At 54.3% G+C, this 26,867-nt stretch overlaps 1 protein-coding gene across 4 annotated transcripts in view; it reads right to left on the reverse strand.

Moving 5' to 3' along the window:
* Septin9 (septin 9) overlaps nt 1-26,867 on the reverse strand; it is a 194,355-nt gene that overhangs the window by 59,288 nt on the left and 108,200 nt on the right. The window lies entirely within an intron of this gene.

The following is a 26,867-nucleotide window of genomic DNA, read 5'->3' on the forward strand; positions in this document are numbered from 1 at the left end:
CTCACATTCCAACGGGAAACAGGAAGTCAGGAAGCAGGGCCTTGTCCTCACCAGGGCTCAGAAAGGTCTCAGAATCAGTGGTGGGTGGGTGGGTGGGTGGGTGGCTGGAACAACGAATGCACACCTGGCCAAAGATGACGGCAAAAGGGTAGTAACAACCACAACAGGGGCTGGGGAGATGACTCCGCAGTGAACGGCACTTATGTGCTGGCAAAACCTGCCAGCCAGGGTTCAATTCCCCAATATTTCCAGGACTCATGTAAGGCGCATGCATCACTCATTTTCTCCCCCTCTCTCTCTCTCCCTCTCTCTCTCTCTCTCTCATAAACATAATAAAAATATTTGGGGGAAAAGAAAACTACAAAAAAAGGAGCTCTGGCCAGGCTGATCATACTGGTGACGGCCGAGCTGGCCTGTCCTGAGCCCAGTCTCTGGCTCTCGCATGAACATTTTCTTCCTCCGTGCTCTCTGGAGCCGCACTGCTTTGGACTCCTTTCACAGAGGGACAATAAAACTGCTTTCCAACAAGGAATGCGGCGCTCCTCAGCCGTCCTGACTTGGCAAGAAAGCGGACGGCTGCAAGGAGTCACAGGCAGGGCCGGGCCTGGAGTCTTCCCTGGCAGCTCCGCGAGGCCGGGATCCCGTTCCTTCTCCACAGCTGGGCTCTGGAGCCAAGACCAGGGCTTGGAGCACGCCCTGCACTGAGGTCCTTTTCCCAGCCCCAGCCCAGCCGCCGCTGGCTGCGGGAAACACGGGGGGTCAGCCAGGGTTTGTGTGGACACACTGCTCCATCGGCGCACTGATGGCTCCAGCTCCCCTCCCCACCCCAGAATGACTGACATCTCCAGGAAAAATGTCGGCAGGGAGGGAGCTCTCCAAGCACAGAACAGTGGAGCACACTGGGTAAATTCCTCTAGGGACTTCTAAGACCTCTGCTGGCCTGGATGACCAGTCATGCTCTATGGAGAGGAGGGCAGGTGAAGTGCCTAGAAAGTCCACGCTGGAAGGTGGTGGACATGCTCAGCATAACCAGCTCTCCTCTCTTACTCTCTCTCTCCTCTTTTATTTTTATTTTGTTTGAGATAGGGTCTCATGTAGCCCAGGCTGACCTTGAACTCACTATGGAGCTGAAGGTGATCTTGAACTCCTAATCCTCCTGCCTCAACCTGCCAAGTGCTGTGATGACAGGTGTGCACCACCAGACCCGGTCCACGTGATCCCGGGGACGGAGCACAGGGCTGTGGGCACGATGGGCAAGCATGACTAAGTGAGCCCCGCCCCAGCTGGAGCAGCTCGGGTCCAAAGTCATCACTGGAACTGAGGCTGCCAGGAGCAGCAGACCTGTGGCACGGGTCAAGAGAGAGGCAGGTGGGCACCCATGTTATTCACCCCAACGGGGCAACTTCAGGAGAGCTGCCCTGCCCTGAAAAGAACACTGACATACGTTTGCCTGCAGAGATGACCCCTGCTGAGCCTCAGACTAGGCAGCTGTCCCTAAACCTGAGTGTGGTGTTCAACCAGGCAGGACCTTTTGTTCCCTTTCTAGACAAGGAGGCTGAAAGATTCCAGAAGGTATCCAAGGTCACCCAGTACCGCACTTGCTGACAGTGCGGCCTGTACCAGGTCACTATGTCTGAGAATGGCCAGCTCACCTCTTGAGTCCAGTCTGAGGAAGGTCACCTCCACTATCCTTTGCCCGGCCAATGTCCTTGCCCCAAGGCCACTGGAGTCAGCGGTCTGGCTTGAATCCTGTTCCTGCCTGGTACCGGCCATGTGACCATGGCCCAGCAGTTCAGCCTCTCTGTGCTGCCTAGGTTTCTAAGGAGGCCGTGGGGACAGCTGGGCTCGGAGGCTGGCACACTGGAACGGCTGGTTACATGGCAGGGGTTGGTCAGAACGTCAGAGACGGTGACAAATGTCTGGGCCGGGGCCCGGAGGTGGTGCTGCCGGCAGACCAGAGCCGAGCGGGACCCTCGGGCACCATGACTGTGAGGGGCCCGCTCCAAATAGCCACGTGGGAAAAGCAAAGCAAGCAAGAGGGCTACATGGTCCCAAATGGCTCCCTGGCAGGGCTGGGGCAGAATGCAGACAGCAGAGCCAGTGACCTGCAAGCAGGTTGGGCAGACTGCAAACAGAGCAGGTGGGCACCCACTCACCAGCTTCCCCTCACCGGGGGCAGGCAGCGCCAACCCACAGCGTGAGCTTTGCCGCCTGATCTCAGAATTCTTCGCAACACAGCAAGCCTCTCGCCAGGGTCCGGGGCCAGCCCTGCGGCAGAAACGCACCAGCATCGCCCATACCTGACCCGCCCAGGGCCAGGCCACATTGGTAAGGTGATGTGGGCCCACCGGAAACCCAACCCGCCAAGAATCTTCCTTAGAGCATTTCTGGGTTGTTTTATTTGTTTTTGAGGCAGCGCATTACCGTGTCATCGCCCTACTGGCCTCAAACTTACGATACTCCTGCCTCCTCGACCACCCTGGGGCTGGGATTATAGGAATGTGCCGTCAACACCTGACTGTCCTGGAGCTTCCGGAACAAGGTCACCCTCCCTGTTCTAGCACTTTCCCCAGCTGAACCTCAGCCTGTCCATGTTGGGCCCACTGTGTCCCTGCCTCCCCCACCCCCACCTGTACTGGGTTGGTCTTCCAGAAGCCCCTCACTCCCTGGGTGGTGCCTTGGGGTTGCTGGGGTGAAGAGGCCCATTCACGCTGCTGCACAGACTGTGATTTCCGCTGAAGGCCTGCACTGGGGTCCCCGCCAACAATGCATTCAGTGCAGCCTTAGCTGATTGGCCACCCGCAATTTCTGGCGAGGTCCTTTTGCCATGATCCCACCGTCAGCAGGCACCGAAACCTGCCACTTCTGCCAGGATGTCCTCCCTGGCGGGACCAGCAGGTCTCAGCCTCCCTGCTCCATGTTCCCCTAGCGCTCAGCAGGCGTTCACAGAGCATAAATGGCAAGCCAGTTTCCTTGACCTCAGGGGAGCACACAAGAAACCAGGCCATCCTGGTGGTGTGCCTACCATAGCTTGCAGAGAGCCCCCACAGGAATGGAGGGCTGGGTAGGCTGGCAATGGGGCGGCCCCACTGAGGCCACAGAATGGAAGCAGGGACCAGAATGGACCAGAATGAGGCTGCCAAGAACAAACCTCCCAGGCAGGTGTAGGCGGCCAGCCCAGGAGGGCGGAGCCAGTGACCACGGGTGGCAGAGGGGTGGAGCCGCCCCAGAACCCATGTCCCAAGCGTACCAGGGACCGTGGGTGTCCCCCCCACCCCCGAGTGGATTCAGGATTTTATTAAAGCTCGTAACTTACAGCTCCAGCCACCTGGCTTGTGGAAGTGTCAATGGGCTCATTCTAGGGTCCAGTCCTAAGGTGTGTGGGCCTAGATTTGGAATTCCATTAAGGACATATGCAAAGTGCTTGAGCCATGCCGGGCGTTCCTGAAGTGTGTTTACCTGTGGGGTGGTGTGTGTCTCTCTCTCTCTGCTCGATCCTATAAAAGGGGGACAACAATTTCTGCCACTATGGAATTTCTCCTGAACTTGTAAGCTTCAAATACATTTCCTTCCTCCCCTCACTGTGCCTTGTTTGACAGTTCATCCCAGTGACCTGAGGCTGTCTACTACAATGGGCTTCCAACGGAAAGGAACCAATGGTCTCTCAGGGTCCATAGAAGTTCACAGTATGTGCCGCCATACACCTCCAGGGGGTGCTCTTCACACAGGACACCTCATGAGGCGTTCCTGGGGCTGGGGTACTGGGGGGGGGGTCTCACTAAGCCACCACGGAGAGCAGACTGAAGGACTAGAGGTACAGGGCAGTACAAAAGCATCTGCTGGTCTTGAAGAATGTGAGTGAAGGTCGGTGGGCAGGGGGCTGCTTCCCTCTCTGGGGAGTCTGGGAAGGGGATGGGTGGCATGGATGTAGTTCAGGAAGGCTGAGCCTGAGAAGAGGCCTCAGGTCACAAATTTCATAGTGGCTGGGTGTGGTGGCACATGCCTATAACCCCAGCACTCAGGAGGCTGAGGCAGGAGGATTGCTAATCTTCAAAGCCAGCCTGGGCTAGAGTGAGGCCTGGACTCAAAACAAAACCAAAAAAAAAAAAAAAAAAAAAAAAAACAGGGCTGGAGGAATCTTGCCTGCAAAGCCAAAAGGCCTAGGTTCAATTCCCTAGGATCCACAACATAAGCCAGATACAGAAGGTGGCACAGGCATCTGGAGTTTGTTTGCAGTGGCTGGAGGTCCTGGCACTCATATTCTCTCCCTCTCTCTCAAGTAAATAAATAAAAAATAGAAAAGAGCCCGGGGCTGGAGAGATGGCTTAGCAGTTAAGTGCTTGCCTGTGAAGCCTAAGGATCTCAGTTCAAGACTCGATTCCCTAATACCCATGTAAACCAAATGTACAAAGTGTTACATGCATCAAACAAGCAAACAAAATCAAGCAAACAAACAAACAAAACAGCCCACTAAACTGTACACAGGAACATAGATGTCTTTAAAACAAACAAACAAAAAAAAACCTTGCAGTATCCTGGATCCAGAAACCTTGGCCATCTTACCTCATGCAATTGCAGTGACTCCGCTCTGTCCCCGTTGCCCATTTAAAGGCAGACTTCCAGCACGGGCACTTTCTAGCCCCAGTACGGAGATGCCAGGCTCTCCGGCAGCACCAGTGTTTTCATGTGGAAGCCCTTAGTCTGGTCCGACCCGGGCCACACACTTGCTGTGGGATTTCAAGCTGCTGGCATCCGCATGTCTTTGCTCTCCACCCAGACCCAAAGCGGGCAGGCATCTACTGCACGGGGGGGCTGCGTGAGTAGGTGCGAGGGTGGAGGTTTCCCCTTTGGAGCCTAATGAGCAAATGTTGGGTCCCTGAGGACACAGGACCCTGGCAGTCCCAGGACACCAAGTAAGAAGCAATAGAAGGGTCCCTCAGGGCCCTGGGAACAGGCCAGCTAGGCTGAGGCTCTTTCCACATACGAGCCGCCCCGAGAGGGTCTCTTCCACCAATGTGGCCAGAGTGGTGCTCCAGAGGGCAGCGCCCCTGGCAGGTCATCTCCTCCCCCTGGACCTCTGGAACGCAGGTACAGGGCAGGACTACAGCAGAGGAGGCCACGGCTACAGACCTGGAGTCCCAGCTGCACAGTGCGGACTTCCGGAGCCTCTGGTCTCTTCCTGGGAGGCTGGTCCTTAGTCACTGGCCAGCACAACCTCCCTCCCACAGCTGTGCCCCTCTTCCAGTGCCTGGGTCATCTGGTTCAGGTCAGTGGAGCTCTGGGGAAGTGGGGATGCCAGGAACAGCCTGGGGCAGGGGATTGGGGAAGAGCTCGGTTTGGCCCAGCTTCCCCCCAGTGCGTGGGGTGAGAGGAGACATGGACACGTGTCTGCTGTCCTCTTTACTGGCTCCAGTCTTGGTAGGCAGAGACCTGAGCTCCATGTTGGAGGCGCCCCCCACTTCCTCCCACACAGACTCTGCACTAACTTCCGTCCTCCCTCAGCACTTCAGCTCCAGAAAAATCCCAACTCTCTATTCACCTGGGGATCCAACAAACCCCCGCTCAGCCTCACTCTGCCAAGCGCTTGGTTTTGGGTTTTTGGTTTTCGAGATGAGATCTCATGTAGCCCAGGCTGGCTTCAAACTTAACTCTGTAGCTCAGAATCCTTAAAACTTCTGATCCTTCTGCCTCTACCTCCCAAGTGCTGGGACGACAGGCGTGCATCAACACCCCCGGGTTTATGCGGTGTTGGGGATCAAATGCAGAGCTTTGTGTACGCTGGACAAGTTTTTCTCAACTGAGCCACATCCCCAGCCCCAGAGCATGTTGATACAAAGTTCTTTTGAGCAAACTTTCTCACCAGACTCTTTGCCAAAGCTCCAGGAGGTAGGAAGGTGCCAGTCGACCCATTTTATAGACATAACAACTGAGTCACACAATGACTTTCCCAACACTAAACATTACAAAGTCAGCAGAAAACGCAATAAGCAGAAAAGGGCGTCTTTGACTGTGCAGGCCAGCAGGTCCCTGAGACAGCCTGGGGTAGAGAAGTCAGTAGAGTACTCTGAACAAAGTGAGAGGGACACAGTGGCCTTCCAGATAGAGACACAGAAGAGCCCAGAGCTCAGTGACTAGTTTCACAGTGCCCTGAGTGTTATCTTAAAGGTCCCGGTGCTGAGCCCAAATGGATCGAACTGTTCCCAGTCCCTCTGCCTTCTTTGGAAGCCCCTTCTCAACCACTGCCCGGGAACACACTGGCATGGATATCTTGTGATAGAATGGCCAGCGACCCCTCTTGTCGGACCTAGAAGCAGGACCAGAGACTGTCTCTCCCTATAGTACAAAATCCATGCGCCTCATCTGCCAGCTGAGGCTTGGAGCCAAATAAAGCTACCTCCACAGCTGAGATAGACCGCTTCTGGCCGTGTGGCCAGGGGCCAGCTACCCATCCTCTCTGTGCCTCCTCTGATATAATACAGTGACATTTCCTAAGGTTCGGAGCCCAGCGCTCGGAGTACGTAAGTATGCAATAATGGTCACTTATGATTAATGAAATATTAATAAGGCCGGAGGTGGAATGTCCCTAAAATGGAAACGAATTTCTCAGCTCTCAGCACAGCAGAGAGGGACCAAGAGCCAGCTCCCAGGCCAGTTTCTCCTGGTCTGGGCCAGGCTCGGGACCTCGGCCACCCTCTTGATGATCTCATAGCTGGCACCTGCTCCCAAAACACATGTTTGGACTTTCCAGATCTTTCTTCCCCTCTCTCTGACCTTCCCCCACACTTTCTTACTCACTCTCTCCTTTCATTCCTGTTCAAAAACAAATCGCGGAGGCCAGATGCGTCAGCCGGCTCCCTGGAAGAGCGGTCACAGCTGGACGGGAGGCCGTGAGCAGCCGGCTGGCAGGAGCTCAAGGCTCAAGCCTCGTGCCTGGGAGGGGGTAACTGGGACGGGTCCCCGGGCCAGCGCTGGTCAATGCAGGGATCCCCCTTTTTAGGACCTAAAGTTCTAAAGACAAATGCCACCGTGTGGTCCCGAGCCTTGCGCAGGCCGCCATGTTGGTGGGGAAGAGTCATCCCAAGTGTGAGGGACCGAGTGGTCTGTTCTTGGCAACGGCTTGGTGGAGATGCAGACATAACCCCCGGGCTCAGGTCTCCCACCTGGCCCCTGGCACTGGACCAAAGGGAAAGGGGAGGGCTGGCGGCGGGCAGGGCTGGATGACTCTCTGCTGAGCTAGGGCGGCAGGCCTCCCCAGAGGCCGCAGCTCCAGGGCGAGGCTGGTGCTAGGAAGCTACACGTCAGCAGGGGGCGCTACAGCTAGCGAAGCCGTGCTCAGGGAGCCCACGCCTGGAGCCCAGACATCCCCCTGTCTGCTATGGGGACCAAGACGGCCAGTCCAGGCCCTCTGGGATTTGCCTGGGTAGGACTTGGGGACAACACTCCTCCCCTCAGCGGGGAGGCTTCCATTTCTCCATCTATCAGTGTGGCCACTGGCTTGGCTCCCTGGAAGCAGGGTGCCATGGGGGTGGGGGAAATGGTCTGCAGGTTCTCTGGTCCCTTTCTCTGACTCCCACTTCCCCTGCCTCAGCCCCTCCAACTATAGCTCTGGAGGCCTGCCCCAGCCCAGAGGCAGGAAATGAGGGCAAGGGAGGCAAGGTAAGGAGCGCCCCTCCTGGTCTCTAGGGCCATACCAGCTGGCTGACCTCCCAGGAAACCAGGCAAGATATGGACTACTGTCCTGGCCACGCTGCCTGGCCCAAGAGCAGAGACGTGACAAGGTCCTGCCTCCTTCTGCACCTGAGGCCCCTGCTAATGCTACGAGGGCGGGGCTGGGGCTCAGGAGGCTCAGGACAGAGCTGGGTGCCGCCCAGGGCCTGGCACACTCAGAGCCTGGCACCAGGAAACACAGGAGAGCTAAAAGAAAAACCCAGAAGGCTAGCAGGACCTTGGGTTTCTGGACGAGTTCTCTTACACCCTGTGACCTGTACCCGGGGCCCCATTTGTAAAAGCCCAAAGGAGAGGGTGTGGCTGAGGTGCGGGGTCCCCAGGAGACTCGCTGCCCACTTCCATCCTGCCTTCAGCAGCTGGTTCGTTACACTCAGGCTCTTGAAGAGCCACAGCGCACTTCGAGGACAATCAGTGGGTCCCAGGTGAGCTGGACAGAGCCCACCCTTAACAAAAGGACAGCATGTTCTGGAATGAGCCCATACCCTTCCTAGGGCAGGAAACTATACCCCGCAGCCAAGACTGTAGGGAGGCAGTGTAGAGGCGGTAAAACCCGCTGTGTCCAGAGGCAACATGGAGGCCCTGGAGCACCTGCATTTGTCCTCCTCACCAAGAAGCCCAAATCCCACTCCCACCACAACTGGGTTGAGCTTCTCACCCCAAAAAGATCTGCTCCCCTCATTGTTCCCACTGACCCTGCCTCCCACCACCTGCCTCCCAGACCTCTCCACAGCCTGGCTCCTGAGGGTCCATAACAGGTCTTGGGTGGATAGGCCATGGGCAAGTGGCCAAAGCTCTCTGTGTCTTGACTACCTGGTCAAGAAAAATGGGTGGGCTGGGGTAGGGAGCTCATGGTGTTAGGATGGTCGATTATTGCTCTTATCCACCCACCTGAGAGTCTGGAGACAGGGGAGGACCCAGATGGTCACCCAATCCTAACCTCTGAGGGAAGGGGAAGCCCCTGGGCCCAGCAGGACTCAGAGAAAAGGAAAAATGGAAGCCAGCCAGGCCCCTTGGATGGACGGAGTGAGGAGCAGAGGCCAGGAGGGTCAAGGAGTGGATGAAAGTCCATCCAGGCCCTAGGGAGCACTCCCCACCAGCACAATGGGAAAAGAATCCCCAGACCTCGAGCTCAGGTAATCATCCACCAGTAGGACCCAGGGTCCCACGGGCTGGGGGCTTCCCGGGGGTCTCTAGTGAATAGAGGTCATTATCAAGATCAGCCCAGAAGAAAATCTCTGAGAAGGTGTGCTTAGTAAGCTGGGCCATGATCAGGCAGATACAAACTTCCTGTCTTCCAGAACATCAGGGTAGGATGGACATTCTGCTTCCCGCCCACTGACCTGGACCCTGTCGCTCCCCCTCCTTTCCTGAGCAGAAGGCCTCCTCACAGAGGTCCTGGGAAAATATCCCTCGCCAAGCAGGGTGCTCCTGCAGCCAGAGATCACCGGTCCACCCTCCCTGGAGACTCAGCGTCTCACTTCGGAGACGAGGGAGGGCCCTGACCAGACTCCAAAGTCACAGGGTCTCTAGGAAGAGTTCCCCTCACCATGGACAGCCATGTGATCTGCTACACCAGAGCACAGGCCTGGGGTATGAAGGTCTACAGGCTCCCGCGCCCGGGGGACAAAGGGGATGGAGAGGCCATCCTCCCCAACCACGGCCCTGGCTCCTCCTCAGTCACCCGCAGCAGCCTGGCCCCACACCGGAGAACCACCACACCCTGCAGATGCGAGGGCCTCGTCCTGCAACACCGCGCACGCTGAGGTTACCTGGCAGCCTTGAGGGGTCCTGGGGAGCAAGCTGCTTCATGGGCCCAGGCTGGGCCGCATCTCAACCCTCTGAAACCTGAGCTGCGCTGGCTGTGACAGGGACCCACTCGCTCACCCATCAAGTATCAGATAGGCATTACTCAGCGGAAAGGCCAGAGCAGGGCCAGGCGTGGGGATCTTCCAGAGAACCTTCCAACTCCCAGGCCGGGCAGGGGAAGCCAGCAGGGGTCAGTGTGCTGCTGAGAGTCACGGGTGCCCACTGCTGACCGCAGCCTGTCACCCCCTCCAGCTGGATAGACTCCCTCAACAGCAGTATGATGACACAGTTAACAGAGGCTCCCCGTCCTCAGCAGAGAGGGACGCTGGGTCTGCATAGGGGACCTGCCCTGCTACAGCCCAGGTCCCTCCCTCCCAACAGCACCCCCGCTGCGGTCATCTGCCGTGTGGTGTGGTGCCGGGCAAGTCTCAGGAACATCAGGACAGTGAGGACACATGAGAGAAAGTGACCCAGAGATCAACAGCAGCTAAGGAGGGCCATGGTGTCAGTCACTGGGACGGGGGGCCTGGAACCCTGGGAGGCAGGGGGGATGGAACACAGTAGCCAACCGGGCCTCCCTGCTTCCTTCCTAGCCATGGACTCCAGGATCAAGTGTCCACCTCTGGCTCTTTTGGTCTCTCAGCTCACAGCAGATGCAGCCCATGCACCAGGTTCAGTCTAGCTAGGGAAGCAAGGCCCCATGGGTCTCAAATGACCACCTGAGTAAACACCTCAGAAGGACATTTTGGCCAGCTCAGAGAACCCCAAAACAAAGGTGGCCTTGGTACTGTCTAGAGGCTTCAATAGAGTTGGGGGGGGGGTGGCTTCCAGGATCCCTGAGGCTTGAGGACAGGGCAGGTAGCACAGATTTGGAACCAGGGAACTCCACTGTCTGCTTGGACAACAGCAGCCTGTCAAAAGACTGTGTGGGGGCTGCAGAGATGGCTTAGTGGTTAAGGCGTTTGCCTGCAAAGCCGAAGGATCCTGGTTCGGTTCTCCAGGACCCACGTAAGCCAGAGGCACACGTATCTGAAGTTCGTTTGCAGTGGCTGGAGGCCCTGGCGCACCCATTCTTTCTCTCTCTCTCTCTCAAATAAATAAAATATACTAAAAAGAAAAAAAAAATAAAGAAGACTGTGTGGGCAAGGCTGCCTTTCTGGCCTCTGTGCAACAGGTTCAGCCCAGCTCTGAAGTCACTGCTGGCCTTGGTACCCAGGTGCCACCAGCCCCCATTCATCCACACCAGGGTCCAGACCTCAGGAGAATGAGCCACTTTGGCCAAGCCCTGGCCGTCAAGCCTGTTACCTGTGCTCACTAACAAAGCACACGTCCACCTCAGCGGCAGGAGTTCAGGTGACCCGCTGTGCCAACCCCCACCCCAAGGGAAGGCTGTACACCGAGTCCCTTTAAGAGGTCTCACAGTGGCAGAGAAGCCTGGAGAAGAGTGGGAACGCCGACGCCAACAGATACACTTACAACAGTAAACAAGTCCGACCATGGCTTCCGCCGCTGTATCTCCTGTGACAGAAAGTCATCAGGATCAGCCCGACAGTCTCCATCGTGTTTATGCAAAGCTTTGCATGTGCACGGGATATGTATTTTCCATTCTCATGGGGTTTATTTCAGCCTGGCCTTGAGGGGAAGTGACATTGTGGCTGGAAAGCGAGGCAGAGCACAGGCTGCATCACACCTTGCTGTAGCAGCCGGGGGAACAGCAAGCTGGCTAGCACCGGCGAGGGGAGCTGGGCTCCAACACCCCGAAGCCCCGGTGACACCCCGCCTCCCGCAAGGCTCCCAAATTACCTCCATCTAGGGGATCAAAACACAGCTCATTCAAACCACCACACATGCTCTTCCCATGTCCCAAGGTGAACTCTACAGGCTCCTGTCTCCCTTTCTTCCAGACAGACACACAGAACAAGGCCAAGAGAACTCAATCCTCACAGGTACCAAAGCTGCCTCCCTGCGATGGGTTATATCCAACGTCAACTAGACAGGACCTAGACTCGCCTAGGAGCCGGTGTGGGATTATCTCAACGGGGTTCACTGAGGTGGGAAGACCCACCTTGATAGTGGGCAGCATCATTCCATGGAGTGAGGTCCTGGACTGTGCAAAAAGGAGACGGCTGGTTAAGCCCCAGCATCCACCTCTGCTTCCTCACTGTGGGCTGAAGGTGACCAGCTACCTCCGGCTCCTGCGCCAGGCCTTCCCCGCCTTGAGCTGTGCACTACCTCGACTTGTTTCTTGTCAGAGTAATAAGACACTGAGCCCTCAGATGTCATCACCTTCCCTTCCCCTCTCTTATCAGATCCTGCCAGTCACCAAGGGCTTCCCCACCTGGAGAGCCTGACTGCCAAAGCTCACCGAAGTCAGTGACAACACCAGCTAACGTTTTGTAAGCACTCACTGTGACATGCAGCTCTGCCACGTTAAACCACAACACCTAGGCACCGCCTTCCCCTCATCCTCCCAACAACTTGATGCAGGAGCTCTCTAAGTGGGGAAACAGAGGCACTGGAGGAGAGAGACTGGCACAAGACCTCAAGCCAATAGTGGTAGGACCAGAACTCAGATCCAGGCTGTCTGGCTCTTGGTTTTTTTTTTTTTGTTTCTCAAGGTAGGCTTTTGCTCTGGCCCAGGCTGACCTGAAACTCACTATGTAGTCTCAGGGTGGCCTTGAACTCACAGCGATCCTCCTGCCTCTGCCTCCCAAAGTGCTGGGATTAAAGATGTGCGCCACCAAGTCCGGCCACCTGGCTCTTAATCCTGGCTCTAATGCAAAGCGTCTCAAAGCCCACCTGCCCTGTGGATGCACGGAGGCTGTTAGGCGTGTTGCTGTACAGACTGGTTACTAGGCCTGGAACCAGAAGGACCCATGGTTTACTGGGGCGCGTGGAAACTAGCACGTGAGAGCTCAAGGTCGAGGCTTCCGTTCTCACCCTGATCCCACGGACGGCGTGGGTGGAGGTTCAGACATGAAGGACTCTGGGAAATCTGGGAGCTCCGTGGCACAGATCGCGGGTGTCGGCGGGGAGCCTGGGCACCCTGGTAGAAGGCAGATGGCACCCTTAGGACTGTTTTTCCTACATCCTGAGTTTTAGGGTACAGCGGGATTGCTTTGAGCCAGAGAAGCCCCTCAAACCACAGGTATAGCCAATCACCCTTCAAGGGATACAAGACTAAGGGCCTCTGTCCTCATGCCTCCAAGACGACTCACTCAGCTCCTCGGGACTGCTGGCTCTCTCCCAATTACAAGCCATCCTAGACAGATGTCCTCGCCTTGCCCATCGTTAATGAGTCCCTGTTACTGCTTTTGCTTTCAAAGGGTGCCCAGGGTTGCCACTCCCTCCCCAAGCCTGCTCCCTTTGGATCTCTGGCATAAGAAACCACCCCCCTTCTCATTACACTCGAGTGATGCCAGACAGCCACAGCAACATCACCGACTGGCAAGGGCATCAGAGCTGCTCCAAGTTGTCTCCGTCCCAAGAGTTCCTTCCTGCCCCAACCTCTCAGCTTCAAACCCCATAAACCTCGGCTTTCTCAGGACAGGATTAGGGCCAGGGAACGAAGCAGGGCCATGTGCATGCACAGCTGGGGCCCGTTTCTATTTTGAAATTTTAATATTTGTTTATCATGAATTTTAAAATAGCACATTAACAGGCTGGAAGCATTACTTAGTGGGAGCACACTTGCCTAGCATGTGTGAGGCCCTCAGTTCCATCCCCAGCACTAGAAAGGAAGGAAAGAGGGAATGGAAAGACAGACGGAGGAAGAGAGGGAAGGAAGGAAGGAAAGAAAAGGGGAGGAAATGAAAGAGAGGGAAAGGGAAGGTAGGAAGGAGGGAGGAAAGAAGGAGAAGAAGGAGGGAGGGAGGGAAGGAAGGAGGGAAGCCTGCACTAAGGCACTGCGTCTTCATTCCTGAGTTTCATCCTGAAATTCCGCATGAGAGCAAGTGTTTCCCCTCGGCCCATTTAGCCCAGCCTTTTCCACCTTCATGCACTAACCTCCAGATGCCTAGCACCCTCAGGTCTGCACGTGTGGAGCCCACCCCAGGGGCTGTCCTAACCCCCTCCTGCCGCCAGGACCCCCAGGCCCGCTGTCCCAGGGCTGTACTCGCTAGCTCTGTCATCACTCGGCTCCTTCCAGGTACGTATGACACACAGTCACACACAAATTCCATCCACTGTGGACATCACCACCGAGTTCTGCAGGGCCTCACGCAGCTCCGGGCGTTCCCCTCTCTCTTCTTGAAAACCTCACCGATCTTTTCAGCATGTCGGCCACAGTCACAGGTTCCAACAATTATGATTCCTGGATCAAAGAAAAGTGTGACTTCTATTCTGACACAAACGTCTCGAGACCACAGGTATCAATACGGCATGGTAGGATGATCAGAGCCCACTGGGATGATGCTGTCTGCTTCTTATGTGCGGTAGGCAATGCCATGGGTCGGGTCCTACTGGAGAAGTCTTGGTAATGGAATTCATATTCAAGACCAGTATGCATAAGATAACCGCGTTGAGGTAAACCTGCAGCCTCCACATGTACACGCACGCACACACATGCACACACATCGCACACACGTGACTGTGCACCCCACACGTAAGCCCACACACATGCACAGCACATACACATAAAGCAAACAAACTTAAAACTAGGCAAGTTTTCAAATAATAACTCCAGCCAGGTACGACGGAAGCTCGCAGCAGAAGAAACTGCTCACCACACAGCAGCAGAAGCAGCGAGACGGGCTGTGGCCAGACAAGGCCCATACCTCTGCCCCACCAGGGCATTTCCCTACTGCAAGACGCAGTTATCAAAACGAACACCTACCTTCCTGAGTGCCTTTACCTAGTAGGTCTCCTCTTCCGGATACAGATTTTTAAGTATATCTTTTTCCTTCTGAAACTTATTTTTTGACATTTTTTTCTCTATTATTTATTTATTTGCAACAGGAGGAAGGAGAGTCTCTTGTGCAAACGCCAAATGCATGTGTCACTTTGTGCATCTGGGTCTATGTGAGTACTGGAGAATCAGGCTGGCAGGTTTCTCAAGAAAGTGCCTTTAGCCACTGAGCCATCTCCCCAGCCCCTCCTGAAACAAGTCATGAATGAGTCCTGAGCACACAAACACTCCTGAGGTAGAGGTCTCTCAGTGAATCTTCTCAGACCTCACACACACCTCTCTTCCACCAGTGGCAACTTCAGCACACCTTGAGACCAGCCCCCTAGGTTAGGTCAGTACAGCCCCCACTTCGGGTCATGGAAGCTACTCAGTGGTTCACAGGCAGCTTGTCTTTACTCTAGAAAGAACACATTGACATCATCTAAACAGTGCCAACAACTCACACATGCACCATCTTTCGAGTGGACTGAAAACAACATGTGATTAGAAAACCACTCATCCTTGCCGGGCATGGTGGCACACACCTTTAATCCCAGCACTCAGGAGGCAGAGGTAGGAGGATCACGGTAAGTTCAAGGCCACCTTGAGACTACATAGTGAATTCCAGGTCAACCTGGGCTACAGTGAGACCCTGCCTCGAAAAACAAAACAAAACAAAAAAAGAAAGCCACGCATCCCTAACAAGGATGAAGGACAGTCTGAAGAGATGGCTCAATGATTAAGAATGCTTCCTGGGGCCCGGCATGGTGGCGCATACCTTTAATCCCAGCACACAGGAGGCAGAGGTAGGAGACTCGCCCTGAGTTCAAGGCCACCCTGAGAATACATAGTTAATTCCAGGATAGCCTGAGCTAGAGTGAAACCTTACCTCAAAAAACCAAAAAAAAAAAAAGAAAGAAAAAGAAAGAAAGAAAAGACTGCTTCCTGGGCTTGAGGGCCCGAGACTGCCACAGTTCAAATCTCCAGATCCCACTTAAACAGCTGGGTGTGGCCGCACACGCCGTAACCCCAGTCCTGCAGGAAAGTAGAAACCAAAGAGTTGTCAAAAACTCACAAGCTCTGGAGCCAGTGAAGAGACTTCGGCTCACTCAAGACCAGCTGGAAGAGCAGCGGGGAGTTGGGGCACCCACTAGGCACGCATGCAAAACAAGAAAAGGAGTAAAGAAGCAAACTTGGGCTCTAGCACAGGTAAGCCTTGAGAAGGTGGCGCTAAGGAAAACAACAGACAGAAGAGGCCCCAGCAGGCGACTCCGTGGATAAGAAAACTACAAATTGGGGGATTCATCGACATGTAGCCCCTGTGATGAGTTGTTGCTTAAGGCTGGAGAGGGGGTGGGGGGTACCTCTTTCTGAGGTGGTCAGATCTGGTTGCGGTGGCTGAGAGGCACAGCTTTGTGCTGGGTGTGGTGGTCCATGTTTGCAATCCCAACACTCAGAAAACAGAGGCAGGAGATTCAGAAGCTCAATCGGGGGTTCAAGGACATCCTTGGCTACATACGAATTCAAGGCCAGCCAGGGCTATATGAGATCTTGTCTCAAAACAAATGGAGGACGAGGAGGAAGAGGAGAAGAAAAGGAATGAGAAGGAGGAGCCACCCATTCAAACAATCATGCACTTTAAATAGGTTGAGCATAGGGTAAGTTAATTAAATCTCAAGACACCATTTCTTAAAAGTTTTAGACTTCATCTTCTCCAAAAGCAACAACAACAACAAAACCAGAAAGGGAACTAATGGAAAATGAGTGTGGTAAATGCATCTTAGAGGTTAAGAATTAACACATGCAAATTTTGTTCACTTGGTCACACACACACACACACACACACACAAACGTATCAACATCCTGGTTTATGATATAAAATGTATTTCATAAGCCACTTTCTGAGCGACTCCAGATTGTTCATGATTCCTGGAGACCTTCCAGCCTGCCTGGGCAACTCCACCCAGCTCCACAATGCAATCTCCATTACCAACTTCTACGGTTACATCCATGCACATGGGGCTCTCAGGTCAGGGTGCAGGGCCCTCTGCACATGCCCCCCCAGGACCCATGTGTGCTTGCAGAGTGCCCCAGATGTTGCCCCATCCAGCCCACTTTGTATGCCTTTCTCTGTAGACAGCCCTGTGCCCAGGGCAGACTCAAGGGCACGCTGACGGCTGCGCACTGTCCACCCACCTGGACTAATCTGCTAAGCAGCTACCTTGGAACAGCCCTAGGGACTTCCAGTAAACTAGAAGGTGATATGCTTGGGGGAATCTTTTTTTTTTTTAAAGTAATTACAATTTTTTAATTATTTATTTATTTATTTGAGAGTGACAGGCACAGAGAGAAAGACAGATAGAGGGAGAGAGAGAGAATGGGCGCGCCAGGGCTTCCAGCCTCTGCAAACGAACTCCAGACGCGTGCGCCCTCTTGTGCATCTGGCTAACGAGGGACCTGGGGAACCGAGCCTCGAACCGGGGTCCTTAGGCTTCACAGGCAAGTGCTTAACCGCTAAGCCATCTCTCCAGCCCTTTTTTTTTTTTTTTTGAGACAAGTTCTCATTGTATAGTCCAGTCTGGCCTTAAATTCATGATCATCCTGCCTCAGTTTCCCAAGTGCTAGGATTATAGACTTGCATCACATGCCCAACTCGAAAAAAATAATGTTCTCTTGTGGTATTAGAGATCTAAACCATTCATGCGTGCTAGGCAAGCACTATGCCATGGGGCTACATCTCTTGCCCTAAAAAGTAAAATTTAAGAAGAATCCTCGCCAAACTCACAGTCCCGTGGAAAATGAATTTTCAAGTTTGAGTACTAGATGCCCACAAAAGCATCAGACTCACATAATTTCACTCCCAAACTCTTAAAACGTCTTGACAGACAGATGATTGTGTTGCTGCAAACACATTCCAGAACAGAGAGGGAAAAAGAAACGCATCCAAACTGTTTTTGTTAAGCCAGCACCCGACAGCCACCAAAAGTGATAAAAATAGCAATGCTCATGCCCACACGCACATCTGTGCAGAACCCTGCATCCCACCTCAGCGCTTACGCTGAGATACATTCCAATGGATTAGTGACTTCAGAACATAAAGATAAAACCACAGAAATACTAGAAGAAAACATGGGCGAAATTCTTGTCTACAGTTTTGGAAGGTAGCAGGATATGAATTCCAAAGGCACAAAGTAAAAGAGAGTCAGGAACAAAACCTTAAAAGGGCAGGCCACCCATGAAAATGCCAACAACACTGTGGGAGGGCCCTGGCACTTTGTATCAGCTATGACAACATAACAAAGGCTACAATTCTGTATTGATTTGGAGGGTGTTTTTTTTTTTTCTTTTTTTGAAACAGGATCTTACTAGCTCTAGCTCTGGCTGGCCTGGTACTTGCTATGTAGCCCAGGATGGCCTTGAACTTGTGAAAATCTCCCTGCCTCAGCCTCCTGAGTGTTGGGATCATAGGCATAAACTTCTTAATTTCCGTGTGTGTGTGTGTGTGTGTGTGTGTGTGTGTGTGTGTACATCAGGGTCTCTTGGTGCTGCAAACAAATGCCAGATGCTTCCACCACTTTTTGCATGTAGCTTTACATGGGTGCTAGGGAGCAGGCTTTACAAACCAGTACCTTTAACTGCAGAGCCATCTCCCCAGACTCTCAAAGAACTCTAAAAAAGAAGGAGGAGGAGGAAAAGGATTAACAACCCAACTAAAAGGCAAACACAGTATCCTCGGCTTGAACACGCACACAAACATAACGGCCCCACTGTAGGTTGGCTGCTCCGTCTATTCCAAAGACGATGTGTTAAGTCTTGCTCCTCCGGGTGGTGGCACTATTGGGAGATGCCATAAACCTTTAGAAGGTGGGGCCAAAGGAGAGGTCTTCAGGTCACTAGGCACGTATCCCCAAGAAGGACATGGGACCTCGCTTCACCCTTCTCTTTCTCTCTCTATCCCTCCCTCCTCATCCTCTCTGCTTGCAAATATATCAATAAAATATTTTTAAATTTATTTATTTGCAAGGAGAAAGACAGAGAATGAAAGAGAATGGGCAAGCCAGGGCCTCTAGCAGCTGCAAACTAACTCCAGGTGCATGTGCCACTTTGCGCATTTGGCTTTATGTGTGTACTGGGGAATCAAACCCAGGTTGTTAGGCTTTACAGGCAAGTACCTTAACCACTCAGCCATCTCTCCAGCCCTAAAATATTCTTTAAAGGAATGTTAGGGGCAACCTACGATGTCGCTGCTAGGAGAAATGTGCTACTTGCCCAACATGCATTAGGCCCTGAGCTCAAATCCCACCCCTGGGGGGAAAAGAATTGCCAAATTTACAAGACTGATCACAAAGACATGTGCAATGTTATCAAGCAGAAAAAAAATGACGAGCCAGCCTGACTTCCTTTGCATTCTCAAGATGCCTGTATAATATTATTTACACATAGACACTTTTTTCTTTTCCTTTTTTTGGTCATGTTGCAACTCCAGCTCAGGGCTTCACAGATGCGAGCCTGGCACACTCTACCTCTGAGTCGCCCTGCAGCGCAGACTCTGTGACGGAAGTTCTGAATGACATTTGCGCATGTAAGACCCTGAAGGACAACGGCTCACGCACACAGCTGTCACAGCCCTCCGGAACAACACTGGAGCCAGGGGACAGGCTTCCTTGGCAAACTTCTCGTGAACTTTAGGACTTGTCGTTAACGGTGCGTGTGCACTGACTTGTGGAATGCACGAAGGAAGAGGGAAAAGTGAGAGCCGGGGACACGGGCCGGAGTGTGTGCACACCAGCTAGCAGGTGGACGCAGGACAGCATGGAGAGGCGCCATGAACTGGAGACCAGGAAATTCTAGAAGGTGGTGCTCTCGTCTTGACACAAGGCACGCCTTTGCCTGAGCGAGAGCTGGGCCTGGTTTCTGTTAACGGGCTTCACACAAACCTCCCGCGAGCTGGCGCCCACTCCCAGTCCACACAAGCCACCGCATTCCCTCCTATCAATGCCGTGCAAGATGAATTACACCCACTCGAACCACAACAAAACTCAGCCAGAGGGGGCTGGAGTGATGGCCTGGCGCTCACCTGTGAGGCCTAAGGACCCATGCTCGACTCTTCAGGTCCCACATAAGCCAGACGCACAAGGTGATGCAAGTATGCAAGGTCACACATGCGTACAAGGTGGCGCACACCTGTGGAGTTCAAGTGCAGTGGATGGAGGCCCTGATGCACCAATTCTCTCTCTCATTAAAACACACACACACACACAAAGTCTAGCCAGGCATGGTGGCGCACGCCTTTAATCCCAGCACTCGCACTGGGGAGGCAGAGGTAGGAGGATCGCTGTAAGTTTGAGGCCTCCCTGAGACTCCATAGTGAATTCCAGGTCAGCCTGGGCTAGAGTGAGACCCTAACCTCAAAAAATAAAACGTTTGAGTTGATTCTATAAGAACTTAAAAAAAAAAAGATCAGCCAGAGGGGGCAAGTCACCAGGCCCGGGCAGGGCACAAACAGGAGCTCTGTGGGCCAAGTCCAGACCCAGACAGTGGGCAAGGCGCCCTGGCAGGACCTGGCACTGACTCTCTGCTCCTGCTGAAGAAGCTATGGGCTATGGGGAAGGAAGGCGATGGGCCCTCTAGAGCCACTTCCAATTTCAAGTTCTGGGCAGGGCAAGGCACAGCGGAGGGATGTTTTCCACCAGAAGCAGGGAGCAGACTCCAGCTTGGGCCATGTGTGGGGCAAGTGGCCTTCTGCCTGTGAACCAGCCACTCCCTATCTCTAGGGGGCACTGGAGGGACACAGTGGTCCCCACCGGGGCCTACTTGGTCCTAGGCTGCAGTGTAGTACGGGCTGGAGTCAAGGGTGGGAGCACACTGCTTTTGGGTTGTTTTCAAATCAGGGTCTCATGTAGACCAGGCTGGCCTTGAACATGTTTTGTAGCTGAGGTTGGCCTTGAACTCCTGATTCTCCTGCCTCTATACTTCCCAAGTGCTCCCAGCCTCATTTTCACTCCCTCTTTTGCCCAGTGTTGGCAGAGAACTGGAAAGAGGCCCAGTCCTGGACTCCAGTGTCCCTGACCTGTCGGTTACGGTAGGGCAAAGAAGCCCCAGTGATGGCGCCCGGGGGAGGACACCATCCGTCCCACAGCAAGCTTGTCAGGAAGTGGAGCCCAGCTCAGGATGTCCCTCCCCTGCAGCTCCCAGGCGTGAGGTCCCAAGGGACGCAACAGACCAGTGTGAGCCACGTGGCACTCTCCCAGGCCGGTCTGCAGAATCCAGTGTCTGGTCAGGGGCTGCCCACACCCAGGGCACCAGCTGGGGAACGTCAGTGTTTCTCTGGAGCTGAATGTACCCTCTGTGTACCCAGCCACACAGACAGTGCATGGCTGTCTGCCCCAGACCACCCCAAACAGCCACCCCACCGTACAGACCCTAGATTTCAGCAGCTGTCTGGGGCCCGGAGGATGGGGGTGTAGAAAGACCGCCCTCTGGCAGCTGCTCACTCCAGCTTCCTGGGACAAATTGGGAGCAAGGAGTGGGAGGGTAACCCAGTACCATGTGTCAGGGCTGGGCTCCAGCCTGGGGTCAGGCTGGATAGTCCTGTGCCAGGCCACAGAGTTTCAGGGGGCAGAGTAAGGCCCGCCCCCTAACTCAGCTGGGCCTCTCTATTTAAGGCGTTCAGCAGCTGCTCAGCTGCATTCCCAGGCCAGGCCCAGCTCCCCCTCACCACTGAGCCCAGGGCTGGGCAGACAGCTGGGCGGTCGGCCTGGAAAGAGCATTTCTTAAGAGCTCCAGAGCCAGGGTTTGTCTGTCTCTGTCCTACCTCATCCTGGAGGAGACACACCCAGCCTAGCCGCTCCTCCTTCACTAGTCTGGTCCTCAGGCAAGGTGTGAAGGGATTCAAGACAGCTCAGATGGTTTTAGGAGGGAAAGGAATCCAGGCCCTGGGTAGGATGCCAGGAGCTCACGGGGCCATGCAGGTAAGAGGGCCTGGTAGGAATGTCCCTACCGCAGGCATGTCCATAGCTCCAGGAGATACTGGGAGCTCCACACAGGAGACCGCAGGGCCCCACAAGTTACTGTATTGCAGAGCCACAAGCAAGCTCTCAGCTCAGGCCTGGGACTGAGGATGGACAATCTACCCTAGGGGAAGCCGCCGCCCAGAGACTGGTACGTGGTATGTCCAGAAAACACAGGGACTGTCTCTGAAACCCTCTGCAGAGCCTGGAGCATCTCCTCCCCAAGTCACGTGGCAGCCACCCTCGAGTCCCACCCAGTAATGCGGGTGTGTCACGTCCTCCCCTCGCTGGGCCTGGCACACTCTTCCCCTTCCCTGGCTGATGCCTCCGCACCCCCAGACTAGGCCCACACCTCTCCCCACTGGAGCTTCTCCCCTCACTGGGCCTCCTCCATGTCCCTGCTGGGTAGCCCCAGGGAAGCCCCCTAAACCCCCACTGTGTGCATTGCCTTCTGTCTGTTCTCAAACCCCCCCCCCACACACACACACACAGGGCCTAGTGGAACACCCAGGGACACGTGGGAGGTGGCCAGCCACACCTCCTAGGCAAGGAACCAGGGAAACGAGTGCCTCCCTGGGCGTTCCAACCAAGACAGGGGCGACTGCGAGACGGCTTGAGTCGAAGGGGAACCAGGCTGTGAGGGCCCTTTAAACTCAGCTCCAGAAACTAAGGCAGGCCAGGAGCCAGCGAGCTCTCAGGTGGGGCAGTGACCCACCCAGGAACTCAAAGGGACCTCAGGAGTACCAGGGAAGGCTGGGCACCGGACAGTGAGTGAGCAAGCACAGAGCCCGCCTTATAAGGCGTCCCAGGGAGACTGTGGCTGACAGCCAGCAGCCCGCCTCACCCTCCCTAGTTTGCTGAGGCACCCCAGCAGAGACCTCCAGAAGCCAAATGTAGCCCAGGCCTCATGGAATAGGATGAAGAGGCCCCAGCTTATACTGCCCCTGGCTTCACCCATCTAGGTCCCCAGGCCTACAGGGCAGGAGACCAGGACCCATGGGGGAAGGTCTGTGGGAAGCATCTATTTGAACCCGAGAGGTCCCATGGGGTATTTGGAATCCCTGGATGTGCCTACAAGAGCCACCGAAAGGCCCCCATCTCACCACCCAAAGGTCACTCACTCTACCCGCAATGCCTAGGTCACTTGCTGGTTATTTTATGGTTTTCTTTACGAAGCCAGCAACAGCCCCGGCCCCACCCGCGAGGAACCTGACCTCCAGCGAGGCAGCGACGGAACACTGAAGACGATATAGCTAAATGTTAAGGACATAAAAGGCTTACAGATAAATTTCAGTTTTTCCTCTAATTTCAGTGTCTTCTGCATTTTTAAGGAAAAGCATTACTGTTTGTCATACAAAAAAAAAAAAAAATCTGAGCCAGGCGTGGTGGCGCACACCTTTAATCCCAGCACTCAGGAGGCAGAGGTAGGAGGATCTTCATGAGTTCAAGGCCACCCTGAGAATAGAGTGAATTCCAGGTCAGCCTGTTGCAGAACTGGGGTGGGGGAGCCTACTAGAAGAAAGAGGGTCCATTCACAGAGTATTTACACCTCAAGCGGACCTAGCATTTTTCACAGGAAGAAGAGACCTAAGGGACCTCCCAAGACAGGGAAGTGAGCTATTTCCAACTATGGAAAAGGATGAGTTGGCGTTTGTGGGGAAGGTGAGGGAGGCCCAGGGAGGGGCAGAGCAGGCGAAGCTGGGAGCGAGCCGGTGAGGACTGGGGCTGGAATGGCTCTCATCCACGCTGACCCTCAGAACACAGGCCTCCGAGCAACTCGGCAAGGACACGCTATCCCGAGCGCAGACATCGAGGGGCCGAGCACCGCACGCAGCAGTTGGTGCAGAGCCTGCGGGGGGTGAGGGCCTGGGCACTGCCAAGCGAAGGCCCCAGGGAGGGCAAAAGGGGATGGCTGTGAGGGCATGGATGTGCTAGGACTGCAGGAAAGATGGCAGGAAGTCAGGCAGAGGAGCTAGATGTGTGTCCCAAGGGGCAGAGTCCCAGATGGGAGGTCCGAAGAACTGAGGCAGGCTCTCCCAGGAGCGTCCCAGACACTTTACAAGAGCCCTCCATGGGACAAGGCCTGCTTTCTATGCCCTTCCCTCCACCTGGAGGTCTGTGGTCCTGGGGAGTCTGGGATCCTGGGGGCCCTCTGCTACTCTGCCCTGCTCTGGCTGGTGAATGTCCTCCCTCACCAGCAGTCTCCCATGGTGCTCCTCTCACTGGTCACCCACTGCCTGACCACAGCTGGACAAGCTCTGGAGGACAGACCCTGCTGGACTCCTCCCCTGGGGCCCTGGCATTTGACCTAGCCTCTGCAGAAAGTTGGAGCTGAGCTGTATCCTGCATGGAGGAAGAGCAGCAATTCCCCCCCCCCATCCTCTTGGGGGCATCACCCTGAGCAGACACGCCCCGCACCCGCTCTCGTCTCTCAGAGCATCAGCGCCAGCGTCATCACTGCTGGACAGCCCCCAGTCGACCTCTGTCTCCCCAGCCGCATCCTGTTTGACTCAGCAGCGTGAACACCTCCGGGAAGGGGGTGTATCCGGTGCCATCAAACAGAGGTCCCGGGCCGACAGAAGACGATGAGGAAAGGAGGGACAGGGCAGGGCAGCAGGCACTGAGCGCCTCCATTCCAGCCCCACGCCACCTGCGGCCGCGGACGGGCCCTCGAGACCCCCAGCAAGGGTCTAAGTTCAGAGAGGTGGGGGAGAGGTGCAGGCACACACGCCCAGGGCTGGAAGGAGCTGTGGAAACTCCGGCTATGCCAGGCACTGCAGAAGTGCAAAGCCCCAAGCCCCTAGACCTGCTGAGTCCCACCAAGGGAGCATGGGCTCCCACTGGAGTCTCCACACCCCCACCCCACCCCCAGCCCCGGGCCCCAAGGCCACTGAGTGCTGGGAAACCCACAGGCCAAAAGGAAAGCCCGAGAGAACAGTCCTGGGTCACCATCTTCGTAGGACTGTTTACAAGAGACGAATGTGTTCTGTCCTGGGGCCGGGGACATGGGCAGCTCAGCTCACTCAGTGCAGCATGCGTGAGGCCCTGGGCTCATTCCTCGGTGCCACCACCAAAAGAATTTTAAAAATGGAGCTGGGAGATGGAGAGATGGCTTCGCAGTTAAGGTGCATGCCTGCAAAGCCTAAGGACCCAGGTTCGATTCTCCAGGTCCCACGTAAGCAAGATGCACATAGTGGCGCATGAATCTGGAGTTCATTTGCAGTGGCTAGAGGCCCTGGTGTGCCCATTATCTCTCTGTCTCTCTCTCTCTCATGCTCTCTGTCTCTAATAAATAAATATATATTAAAAAATTATATCGTTGAAAAAATGGAGCTGGAAAGCCAGGCATGGTGACAACATGACTTTAATCCCAGCACTCGGGAGGCAGAGGTAGGAGGATCACCATGAATTCAAGGCCACCCTGAGACTATATAGTGAATTCCAGGTCAGCCTGGACTAGAGTGAGACCCTACCTCAAAAAAACAAACAAACAACAACAACAAAAAAAAAAAACAATGGGGCTATAGAGATGCTCAGTGGTTAAAGTTACTTGTTAGCAAAGCCTGCTGGCCAGGGTTCAGTTCCCCCAGTACCCATGTAAAGCCAGATGCATGAAGTGTCATGTGCATCTGGAATTTGTTTGCAATGGCAAGAGGCCCTGATATGACCCATTCTCCCTCTTTCTCTCTTTCTTAAATAAATATAATTTTAAAAAAATTTTAAATGCTCTGTCCACACAATGGAATAAACCATTCAGTGTTTAAAGGGGACAATGTAGGGCTAGGGAGAGATGGCTTATTAGTTAAATTGACTTGCCTGCAAAGCCTGCCAGCCTGGATTCAACTCCCCATTTCCCTCATAAAGCAGGATCCAAAAAGCAGTACATATGTCTGGTATTTGTTTGCAGAGGCAAGAGACCCATGTGCACCCACACATACACATGCACACCTAAGCAAATAAATAGGGGCTTTTTTTCAAAAAAGGAACAAGGTTCTGATACATTTTGCAGCATAGATGAAGCTTACAGACATCATGATCAGTGAGATAAGCAAGTCACCAAAACATAAGGACTCTCTACTTGCATGGAGTCCCCAGAATCACCAACAGACAGACAGTGGATGGGGCTGCCAGGGCCTGAAGAAAGAGGCGGCGGTGGGGGGAGGGGGAGGGTTGTTTTTAATGGCCACGGAATTCCTGCCTGGGATATGGAAAGTTCTAGAGATAGGTGGTGATGGTTGGACAGCAATGTGAAATGCATAGTTTAAAATGGCTAAAACATGGGCTGGAGAGATGGCTTGATAGTTAAGGCACTTGTCCGCAAAACCCAAGGACCCAGGTTCAATTCCCCAGTAACCATATAAAGCCAGATGCACAAGATGGTATATGCATCTGGAGTCGTTTGCAGTGGGTAGAGGCCCTGGCACACCCATTCTCTCTCTCTCTCTCTCTCTCTCTCTCTGTCTCATATAAATAAATAAATACAATATTTTAAAAATGGTTGAGACAGTCAGTTTTGTTATGCATATTTTGTTACAAAACCAGTAACAGTCATGAAGAAAGTTTTCGCTGCACTGTTGGGGGCTGGGGAGGTGCTCAGCGGACACAGCACCAGCCCTGTGTTGGGGTTTGTCAACTTGACAGGACCTAGACTCACCAGGGAAAGGCACCTCTGGGCATACCTGTAAGGGATCATCTCGATGAGGCTGACTGAGGTAGGAGGACCCTCTTTAACTGCGGGCGGCACCGCTCCACAGCCTGGGGTCCTCACCAGACAGCTTCCATCCTTCACTCTCCGCTCCCTGGTTTCAGACACAATGTGACCGCTTCCTTCAAGCTCCTGCCTTCCTAACCTGCCAAGATGCCCTGTAACCTTGAACTGTAAACAGAAATAAACCCCCCTCTCTTAAGTTGCTTCTTACCAGGTATTTAGTCACAGCAACGAGAAAGAAGCGTGTATACTGCACAAATACCTGAGAGCCCACCTAATGCCAGCCACAGTGGAGCTAGCGACACAATCTGCAGGGAGAAGGGAGGCAGAGAAAGAGTCACCTGTTCATTTAGCCTGGTGAACGCGGCAGTGAAAAAGAGACCCGGCCTCGAAGCGGAAGGCAAGGACCAGCGCGTGAAGCTGTCCTCTGACTGCCGCATGCCGAAGCCTGCACTCACATACCTCTCTCTCTCTCTCTCTCTCTCTCTCTCTCTCTCTCTCTCTCTCTCACGCACACACACACACACACACACACACACACAGTACTGACCTATTATTGATTTCGAAGCAATGTACACCAAACAAATTCAGTTTTGAGGGGCCAGCGGCACCCTGCTAGCATGGCTCAGCAGAGCTAACCCCCACTGTGGCCTGGGGTGAGACAGCACACATCTGGAAGGATCACAGCGTCCCTCCGCCCCAGCACTCCCAGGGTCCCCAGAGACGTGGC

Source organism: Jaculus jaculus, chromosome 9, assembly GCF_020740685.1.
Source record: "Jaculus jaculus isolate mJacJac1 chromosome 9, mJacJac1.mat.Y.cur, whole genome shotgun sequence".
Classification (NCBI taxonomy): domain Eukaryota; kingdom Metazoa; phylum Chordata; class Mammalia; order Rodentia; family Dipodidae; genus Jaculus; species Jaculus jaculus.